We start from the raw sequence: 11,002 nt of genomic DNA on the forward strand, positions 1-11,002 counted from the left end.
TAAAACACAGCAGTAAATTGAAAGCTTAAAGAGTAGGGAAGAGAGATGCAAACACAAGATAACACTTCGATGTGTTCTAGAAGATGAAACCGAAGAACTCAGCAAAAAACCTCTCTGCTACCCTGCAAGCGGTAAATCGATTCACTAGACAATAAGTTGGGATACACGAATAGTAAAAGACCCTACAAGCCTAGTCTATCCAATACATTTAAGCCCTCCAAACTCCTACTCTAACAAAGTTTCTCGGAGCCATGTCTTGTCTAGCTTTTTGGATCTCATAATGCGCCCGATTGCATCCGCCAAAGTTTGGCTTCTTCCAATACTTCTTAGCAGCACCAAAAACTCACTGAACACTCAATATGGGTGTGGTAAGTGTTTGGGCTATCAACCTTTCAAAGGTATAGAAACGGAGAGGAAATAGTAGAGGAAAACCACAATGGATTGTGTGTAGAATTGTAAGTATGACAATCTCACACTCTCAAGAGTTGAGGCTAGAGTTTTCTCTTCTAAAAAGCTCTCTACTTAATATGTGGGTAATGATGGTATATATAGTGTGTTTGAGGATGTAGTAGAGCAGATAGGACAAAATAGCAGAACAGACTGTTTCGCGGGTATCTCGTGGGACTTACCCGCGAAACACTCGTGAAAACCAGCTGTCACCATCTGTCATGACTCTTCGCATTCCAGTCATATGCAAGACACATCATCATTTCACGGGATGCTTAGTCACGAGATACCCATGAGAAAACTTCTGTCTTCACATGCTTGAGTCTTCACACACTCTCTCTCTCTATCACACAACCCTTATAATAAAATTCCACATAAAGTATAGGGTATAAAAGATTGAATAAAATTACAATCAAATTTAACACAGAATTAAAGCCAACACACAAACAGTTATAAATCACAACTTTACACATATAATATATTTTACTTTAGTTCCCCATATTCTATACAACTATTAACAAAAAAAAAAAAAAAAAAAGAAGAGAAAAGGTAAAAGCATTAAAATAATAGTCACTACAAGAAAAACAGACTATTGCGGCGGGCCAAAAGTGCCACTAAAGCCCAAAAAAGCGCCTCTAAAGATACATTTGACCTTTAGCGGTGGGTGCGATTGTGTCGGTTCTTCTCGCCACTATTGCGGTGCCACTATAGATCTATTACAGCAGTAACAAAAAGCACCGCAATAGATCTACCATTTAGCGGCAGTTTTGGTCTATTGTGGCGGGCAGAAAACCGTCGTCATATGAGGTTAGAATTTGGGTCAATTGACCTTTTAGTGACAAGTTATGTGCGCTGCTATAGGGCTTCATGTACAACCAACCATATGCACCTTTTAGCGTCAATTACACCCACCGCTATATGTGTGAAGCTTTAGCGGTGGTCTATAAACGCCGCTATAGAGATGCAATTATAACATAATTTTAGACTTTTAATGGTTCTTTTTGCCAACTGCTATAGGTTAATTTTTTTCCCCTGAGTTTTAAAACCACAATCCTATTACAAAAAACCTGTAATAATTTTACAAACAACTTGTAATAATTTTAGTTCTACTGAAACAATACCACAATACTTGCCAATTTTAGTTCCCCTTGGTTTCAATTGGATTTTAAAACCACTATTTGCCAATAACTTGTTCAGTGACCTGTTTCAAAGAACATATAATAATTTTGGCTCTATTAACACAATACTACAAACATAACTAATTAACAACACCACAAATGTTTCCAAACTAACATAATATTAACATAGAAATACATTATAAAAAACATAACATTGTGTATTACCATCATCATAAGATTAACAAAAAAAGATGTGGTCCTTTGAATAAAACAACGCTCAATATAAGCTAATACCATAATCAAAGTTCTAAAGTGTTTAAAAATATCCTCCAATACTTGCAAAAAATGTGGTTGTAGCAATGAAGTTCTTTGTACACAAAAGAGTCCTCAAACACCAAGATAAAATCTATAAGCTTCTTTGGTGATGAGATGCAGCTGATGATTGTTGAATAGGTGGAGATTGTTGGACCGGAGGAACATCCTACATACAAATTATGATTACTCAATAAGTGCATATAAATAGAATAGAATGACAAGAAAATATTACCAAGGCAAAAAATGGGAACAAGTTCAAACAATGTCCTATATATATGTATGATCTAACTGATTTGGATAGAATTGTACTGCTACTTAACTGAGGGCTCTTGCAAAAGTCATATCAGCTAATAGCTAACATCAAATCTATTTTCAGCATTGAACAGAACTTCTGATTTCAAATGGCTAACTAAAGAAATTAAGTGCACCTGATAAATAAATATCAAATGGCTAACTAAAGAAAGTAGCATAGTGAAAAATATAGTCAATATACTAGAGGGGAATGCATAAAAAATAAACAATTACAGCCATCATAAAACTTGAATACTGAGACATGTTAAGGTCTCTATTATGGAAAATAAAGTTCCACCATTTTTAAGAATTGAATTACTTTTAATAAGTCTTTAAAGTAAATGTTGGAAGGTCCAACAGTTGGGGCATGTTACTGTGTGAAACTAGAAATCTCAAACCAATTTAAGTTGTGGTTTTGCAAACTAAAATGGCATGACTGGCTGCTTGGTTTCAAAACAATTTGAAATGGGATAAATGCTACTAGCCAACTACATGACATACATGCTAGTGCTCACAATTTAAGTGTTAAATTGGTTAATTTTATATTTAAATTGGTAGAGATAATAAAATAATTAATAAAATATTATTATTTTATCACAAACATTTAAATTTGCAGTCATGGTCAAATATATACTGGACTGTTTAAACAAGATTAGGTTTGGGTCTTCATTCTAGCAGTAGCAGAAATAAATTGATACTTAGCCATAAAAATGATTCCAGGTTTGAGGCTTTCAGAGAAGCACCAGTGTACTTATTTTGGCAAGAGAAAATGAACGTTGAAGTGGACGTATTCTCCTACGAGAATATCAAACCATCTTCACCAACTCCCACCCATTTTCACTATTATCGGCTTTCCTTTCTTGACCAAATTTTACCTCCTGTATATGCTTCATTTCGCTACTTCTACACAAAGAATGATGCTTACTCCAAAATCAGCACTGATACTACCAAATCATTCTCTAGTGTCCTCAAGCAATCATTGTCTGACGTCTTAACGCGTTACTACCCTTTAGCTGGCCGCGCTAAAGACAAGCTTAGCGTGGACAGCAACGATGAAGGGGTTTTGTTTCGCGAAGCCCAAGTAAAGTGCGAGCTTTCAGATATTGTTATAAATCCAAATCCTGCAAAATTCAAGAAATTTCTTCCATGTGATATTGATGGCATGCACAATTTAACCTTTGCTGTTCAAGTCAACTACTTCACTTGTGGTGGTATTGCCATTGGTGCATGTATTTCCCATAAGATTGCTGATGGCACATCTTTTATCATGTTTATGAAAACTTGGGCAGCCACAAGTCGGGGCCAGACTGATGTTTATCCACAATTTCAAGCATCAACTCTCTTTCCGCCTACAAGTAATTTATCTGGATTTCAACCAGAAACTAGTATGATAAAAGAGAAGCTCGTATTAAAGAGGTTTGTGTTTAGTTCTGCTACAATAGAGGCTCTTAAGGAAAAATACACAGAAAGCTCAGACGTAGAAGGTCCATTACACCCTAGCCGTGTTGAGGCCTTGTTAGCCTTTTTATGGAGCCGATATGTTGCTGCTACACAAGAAAACTGTGGGCATAAGAAGCTCAGTGGCGGCGCCACGTTCAGGCCAGGGTGTTCCCAGGAACACCCTGACCTGAAAAGAAAAATATATATATATATATAATAATTAAAATTTTTTTATTTGTTTACCCTTAAAAAAAAATATTAGGAACACCCTCAAGCAAAATCAGGAACACTCTCAAATTAAAAAAAATTTACCCTTACAGCCATTGTTGAAGCTTCTCAACCATGGTGAGATGCTGGCAGACCATGAGCTTGCATCTCCATTTCTTCTTCTTCTTCTTTTTCTTCTCTCTCTCTCTCTCTCTCTCTCTCTCTCTCTCTTTTCTGCGTTTTTGCCATTTCTGCATTTTTGCTCTTTCTAAAGTCTCTGCTATTCTTTGCCCGTTTGCTGAGGATGAAGACGAACTTTTTATTTTTTCTATCATGGTCTTCCACAAGTCAGTAAATGCTTGGCTGTTAATGTGTAAAGTGTCAAAACTTTCTTCTTTTACTTGTACCAGATGATTAGCTGTCAACCATTTAATTGGGCTTGTGTTAGTATTTATTATTTAATTATTTTTTTTAGGGGGACTTAATTAATTTTGTAATGGGCATGTCTGCCACTCTTCCGGATTTTACAAGATATATATATATATATATATATATATATATATATATATATATATATATATATATATGAAATTTAATACATAGTAAATGGACTTGGGCTGTTGGGCATAAGTTAAGATTAATTTAAATATAGACTAGCACAAAAATGTTATATAAGTATGTGGGTGTATATATATATTTCATCTTTTCTCTAAATTAAAACAATTTCCATGATGTTATCAACTCCTTGATTAAGAAACTTGATATTTAATTTATGTTTGCTTATAATTTAGCATTTCTTATTTTTTTTTTTTATGAAAGTTATCATATAAAAAATACACTTGAAAGATAAATCTCAATATTTATTTTGACTATTTTATTCAATTTTTCTACTTTTACTAATTAATGTATTTATTTATCTTTAAAAAAATTATTAAATTAATTATGATGTCATTACGGTTCATTAGCTTATTTACTTATGAAGTTAGTTTTGATTATTCTTGTCGCTACTGCAACGGTAGAAAGAAGTTTTTCGGCAATAAAATATATAAAGAATTAACTGCACAATCGAAAGGGAGATTAGTTGATGAATGATTTCTTGGTTGTGTATATTGAAAGAGATATAGCTTCTAGCATTGATAATAGACTATCATGCAACGATTTCAAAATATGAAAACTCGTAGAAGACAATTGTAAATTTTATGTATTTGCGTTTTTTTTTATTGTTGTTGTTGTCAATATATGAATTTCTCTTTTTATTAAATTGTGTAATTTATGCTTCTTAAGGAACACCCTCAAAAAAATTCCTGGAGCCGCCACTGCGCTCAACTTAGTGCTATTTGCAGTAAATTTACGGACGAGGATGTGAAAATTCTTTTGGAAATTTTTTCCGGGTTGCAACAGTCATTCTGTCTAGTGAAGAGAGGAATGGCCTTGTGGGCAATCTGAGAGCTGCGATAAGAAAGATCAACAATGAGTATGTGAAAAAATTACAAGACCACACTCAACACTTGGACTTTGTCAAAGACGCAAATGAAAAAGTCCTGAAACAAGATACAGATCCATTCAATTTCACTAGTTTGTGCAGGTTCCCTATATATGAAATGAGCTTTGGCTGGGGAAATCCCATGTGGATTGGTCGGGTTAGCTTGCCTTTCAGGAACGTTGTTGTATTTGTTGACACCAAAAGTGGGGATGGAATAGAGGCATGGGTTAACTTGAAAGAGGAGGATATGCTTCCACAACCTCCTTGAACGCTTGATATGTTCAAGTACGTATAAGCATGCGTATTATTGAATGATTGGCGTTGCAATATTGTTTCGAAGTTTCTTTGCTAGCTTCCATGGTGAAGTAAAATAGAGTAAGTCCCATGCTTCCATATTTTTACAATGAACTCGTGATTTGAAATAATTACAAGTTGTACGTGCAAAATAGTGTGTGCCTTAATTGTTACCATTTCTTAAATGGACGGACCCAGGTAGGGGCTAAGGGCCCGGCCCCCTGGGGCCGAAAAGACAAAAATTTAGTAGTTAAAATTTTCAAAAAAAAAAAAAGACTTGGGTTGCTCTTATCAAAATGACTTAGGCCCCTATCCCAGCCGGTCAGCCCAGTCAAGACTCAAAAGGCTAAGTAAATCTAAAAAAAAAAAAACTAGTCACGCAAGACTCTTGCGTGATTAGTTTTTATGACAATGTCCCGAATCAAAGAGACATTGGAGTTGTTGGAAACTACAAACTTCCTTTTATTATAACACATCATGCAAAATAATACTTCCTATTCTTCTTTTCTTTTTCTTATTTACTTTTTAATTAATTTTTTTATACAAGTGATAATGTGAAAATAGAATGGAGTTACTTAAGCTTAGCTCAGCTTTAGAACCTTAAGAGGCATTAAAATCTTTTAGAAGTAGTGATCTTTGTTTGTTGGTAAAGAATTTCTATCCATAAGATTTCACAAATTATAACAAACAAGTGTTAGAGAAAGAGTTTTATCATTTTGAGCATAACGTAGTCTAGGATCTAGAGTTAAAAAAATTGAACAGTTTATTTGAATTGTGTCAATGGTTAGTGAGAACTGGAAACTCAGAATACTACAAACTTGTTTATACAATTGTGAGACTTGTGCTTACTTTTCCAGTTTTTACTGCTACTACAGAGCGAGCATTTTCAACTATGAAAGTTGTCAAAACTAACCTTCGAAAAAAAAATGGAAAATGATTTTTTGACGGACTCTTTAATGTTATACATTGAAAATGATATAGCTTCGACATTTAGTTTGGATTCAATCATATATAGATGATTTTGAAGATTTGAAAGAGCGTCGAGTTCCCTTTTCATAGATAATTGTATTAAGAAATAATTGTATTTCGTGTCTTTTGTTTTTGTTGGTAGATGATTGTATCTTAATATATTAAGAAACAATGATTTTTGGGTATTTGTCTTGGTTGATAGTTTATTAATATTATATGGATACGTATTTGAATTTTTTTTTCGCTTATCTCCAGCCCCCCCAGCTTGAAATCTTGGGTTTGCCCTTGCTTAAATGTATTTCAATTATTCATCTTGTTATTTTATTTTGAAAGTAATAATTTGGTGAAACTCCAACAGTTTTCGCTTTTTCTTTGGGTTGGTTTGATAATAAGTTTGCCATATGAATTTGGAATAATTATATATATAGGGAGAGAGAGAGAATAAAATTACACCTAGAATAACTTTAACCAATTTTACACCATTTAGTGTTTTTATAATTAAATTTAAATTTTGTCAAATTTACCATTGAATCATATTATATTCATAAATTCTTCATACTTAAAAATTTTCAAAGCGATCATAAACCAATAGTCTTGTCATCAATTAATTGTTTAAATTAATATTTTGTAGATCAAATAATAAATAATATCCGATTGACATGAAAATTATCTTGCATGTTAAGAACATATAAATCAAAATATAAATTTCTTTAACGTTGTTACGGTTCTAAACTAAGTATTATTGGTTATAAACTTATTATATATTTTTCAAGTCAAGTCTTTGTCCCTAGTGTAGACTACAATATCACTCTCTTCTCTTGCCCAATAAAAGTGGTTGAAAATAGACTTAAGGAGTAAGGACAACAGTTGAAATTTAGGAGAAACATTTATTTTTATTTTCCTAACAAGCTCTTGATTAAATTGAAGAAAGAATACCGCTCACAATTTGAAATAGTTTTTTTTTTTTTTTTGAGGGAAGGATAAGAACAATGTAGAAGTCGTTGCTTGCAATGATTCGAAAGCCATTAATGGAATTTCTTAGGAGAAAAATTATTTTATTTTCCTAACAAGCTCTTGATTAAATTGAAGAAAGAATACCGCTCACAATTTGAACTAGTTTTTTTTTTAGGGAAGGATAAGAACAACGTAGAAGTCGTTGCTTGCAATGATTCGAAAGCCATTAATGGAATTTTTTAGGAGAAACGTTTATTTTTATTTTCCTAACAAGCTCTTGATTAAATTGAAGAAAGAATACCGCTCACAATTTGAACTATTTTTTTATTTTATTTTATTTTATTGAGGGAAGGATAAGAACAATGTAGAAGTCGTTGCTTGCAATGATTCGAAAGCCATTAATGGAATTTTTTAGGAAAAATGTTTATTTTTATTTTCCTAACAAGCTCTTGATTAAATTGAAGAAAGAATACCGCCCACAATTTGAACTAGTTTTTTTTTTGGGAGGGAAGGATAAGAACAATGTAGAAGTCGTTGCTTGCAATGATTCAAAAGCCATTAATAGAATTTTAATCTTCCACCAAAGACATCCTTATCAAGTGGCAGACCATCATTATGACTGAGGGGGGCCTTGGGCCCCCCCAAAATTTTTCAAAAAAAATAAAAAAGAAAATTTTATTTTTTGAATTATCCTAAATAATTTGAAATTTTTTAAAAGAATCTTATCATTTTGGCCCCATACCTGTTAATATACATATATATTTAAGAAAGTTTAAAAATAAACATAACTTTAACTTAAATAAAAGAATACTGCTAGACATATAAACTATTTTACAAAAAATATTACACACTGCTTATGTGATGAGTGATTATTAGAAAATGAAAAAGTGATATTAAAGGTGGGCCTAGATGAAAACTAATAAGAGATTGACTACATAAACATTTTGTAAAAATATTGTAAAATAGAATACAATCCATATATATATATAAGTGTGTGTGTGTGTGTGCGCGCGCGCGCATCAAAATATTATAATAATTAAACATTTAGCATCTTTAAAATGACACATAGGTATTTTAACAATTACCTCAACAAATAAAAGGGAAAAAAAAGTCTAATTTTCATTCCAACAAATTTAAGGCTTACTTGTACCATAGTAGTAGAAAAATTCAGCTTTTGTTGATTTGCCGCAACCAAATGTCCCCAAAATTTCTACTACTGTATAACTTGCTTCATTTTACCAAGCAGAGGGAGGTTTAACCTATATACTATGCTTTTCTATCTGATATTAGTGTTTTCCATGTCGGTCTGTATGACTTCATGTCTTGTGAAATTTTTTATTGGCAAATTATTTGAAATATTGTCTGCTACATTTACGATTGTCGACGTACTAGTTACCAAAAGCAGTAGTGGATGATCAATAGGATCAAGGGGGGCCTTCCCCCCTCCCCCAAAAAAAAATAAAATAAAATAAAGGAATTAGTATTTTGGAATTATCCTAAATAATTTGAAAAATTTTATATGAAGCTTATCATTTTGGCCCCATACCCAATTATATATATATATATATATATATTTGAAAGTCTAAAAATAAACGTAACTTTCACTTAAATAGAATACAATCCATAAATATATATGTCAAAAAATTACAATAATTAAACATTTAACATCTTTAAAATAAACATATAGGTATATTTACATTACCTTAGCAAATGAAAGGGGGAAAAAAAAATCATTCCAATACATCTAGGGCTTACTTGTACTACAATAGTAAAAAAAATTGAAAGGTTAGAACTTTTGTTGATTTGTCGCACCACCAAGTCCCCCACACAGTTGCAGAACATTTTGATCATAGGTGACTCTCTCTCTCTCTCTCTAAGTTGGTGTTTGCCTTGTTCTTCTTTTTTCTTTTTGGTTCTTTGCATTTCCCACCGCTGCTATAGTTTTGTGTTTACAATATAAAAAGTAAAAGTTCTGTGTGACTAGACTAGATAAAAAAGAGTGAAAAACAAATTTGAAACTTCCGTAGGCCCCTCACCCCTATGCAGTGCTCCTGTGTTACTTTATTTTTCATTTGGTTTGTTTTGATTTATGTACTTTACTTTTAATTTACTTTCTTTTTTATTTTCCTTATAATATATTATTTTTTATTATAATAATTGATATATTATGTACCGTATGACATTATAATTTATAAATGTACTTGATTAGTTTGATTAAAATGTATAGTATATACTACTATATTAACTTGTATTTAGTTGTTGTTTATAGCACATATTGAATTATAAAGTATTGTGCATTACTATTTTAGATTTCATACAAAAAAAAACAAAAAAACAAAATTATATATGGCCTCCCCAAAGATAAATTTCTGGCTCCACCACTGACCAAAAGACTGTTTATTTGGGATTGTTTTTAGAAAAATGTTATTATAATGATCTTAATGATATGAATATAAGTACAACACCTAAGATTACAAGCATTAATCTGACTACTTTAAGTCTTGCCAAATTATTTTTATTTGGTCACAGATACACAATGTATCTTCTGCCCAAAGGAAGACGTGCTGCCCTTCATGGAGAATCTTTTAATTCTACCATTGGTAACATGCACGCAGCAACATTAGAACACTTGAAGAAGTGAAATTTTCAACTATTCCATAGATTCATTATTAGCTGGTGCTCTCATGTCTAGGACCCTTCAAATTTTCCACTGTTCCATGATTTAATAATCAGCTATACATGTGCCTCTTATCTCTTGCAAACTGACAATCTTGAAATGGGCAGGAGTGAAATTGTAGAAGTAGCAGCTTCTCCAAGGTAACTCAAATTGTAGAAGTTAATTGGTATGTTGTTGTGATGGTCATTTTAGTTTGTCTAGTGAAAGCATCTCCAATGAAAGAACTTGTATTTAGAATAGGTGAATTCTAGTTTAGTCACTGTGAAAGATTGTAGTGACAATTGTTTTGAAAGAGTAGCCAATTTCTTATCTAATTTAATGTAATGGCCACTCATTTTATTATGTTGTAATGGAAATTAGCACTTAGTTTTGTCTCTTATTGGAATATTGTTTATTATAATTGAAATAGACATCCACAAATGCAAATTGCAAATACATTAGACCTCTAGAGTGCAATTATGCATATATGCAATTCTTTAAATCTTTACGAACTAAATATGACTTAATCAGATACCATACACATAAACATCACGTAAGATAAATATATTTAGTAGAGTTTCCTTAATATTCAGTTGTTCACATAAAGGTTTTGTAAACTATTGACTAACACAAAATAGAATACTTATGTCAAGTATCATCATTATATAAGCTTATGAAAAACTTTACAAAAAAATGACTAATAATGTTTATCAAACCAAAGGACCTACCTAAGACCAACACAAAATAAGTTATTTTTCTCCATTAACACCATAAAATAAGCTTACAGCTTTACAAAAAAGTAACCACAAAAGGTTCTAACAATCAAAT

General features: G+C 32.0%; 1 pseudogene; it reads left to right on the forward strand.

Annotated features, from left to right (window-relative positions):
- The first annotated feature begins 1,732 nt into the window (after positions 1–1,732).
- On the forward strand, positions 1,733–5,569 carry LOC142628621 (stemmadenine O-acetyltransferase-like; annotated as a pseudogene).
- Positions 5,570–11,002: the final 5,433 nt, after the last annotated feature.

Source organism: Castanea sativa, chromosome 3, assembly GCF_040712315.1.
Source record: "Castanea sativa cultivar Marrone di Chiusa Pesio chromosome 3, ASM4071231v1".
In the NCBI taxonomy this organism is placed as follows: domain Eukaryota; kingdom Viridiplantae; phylum Streptophyta; class Magnoliopsida; order Fagales; family Fagaceae; genus Castanea; species Castanea sativa.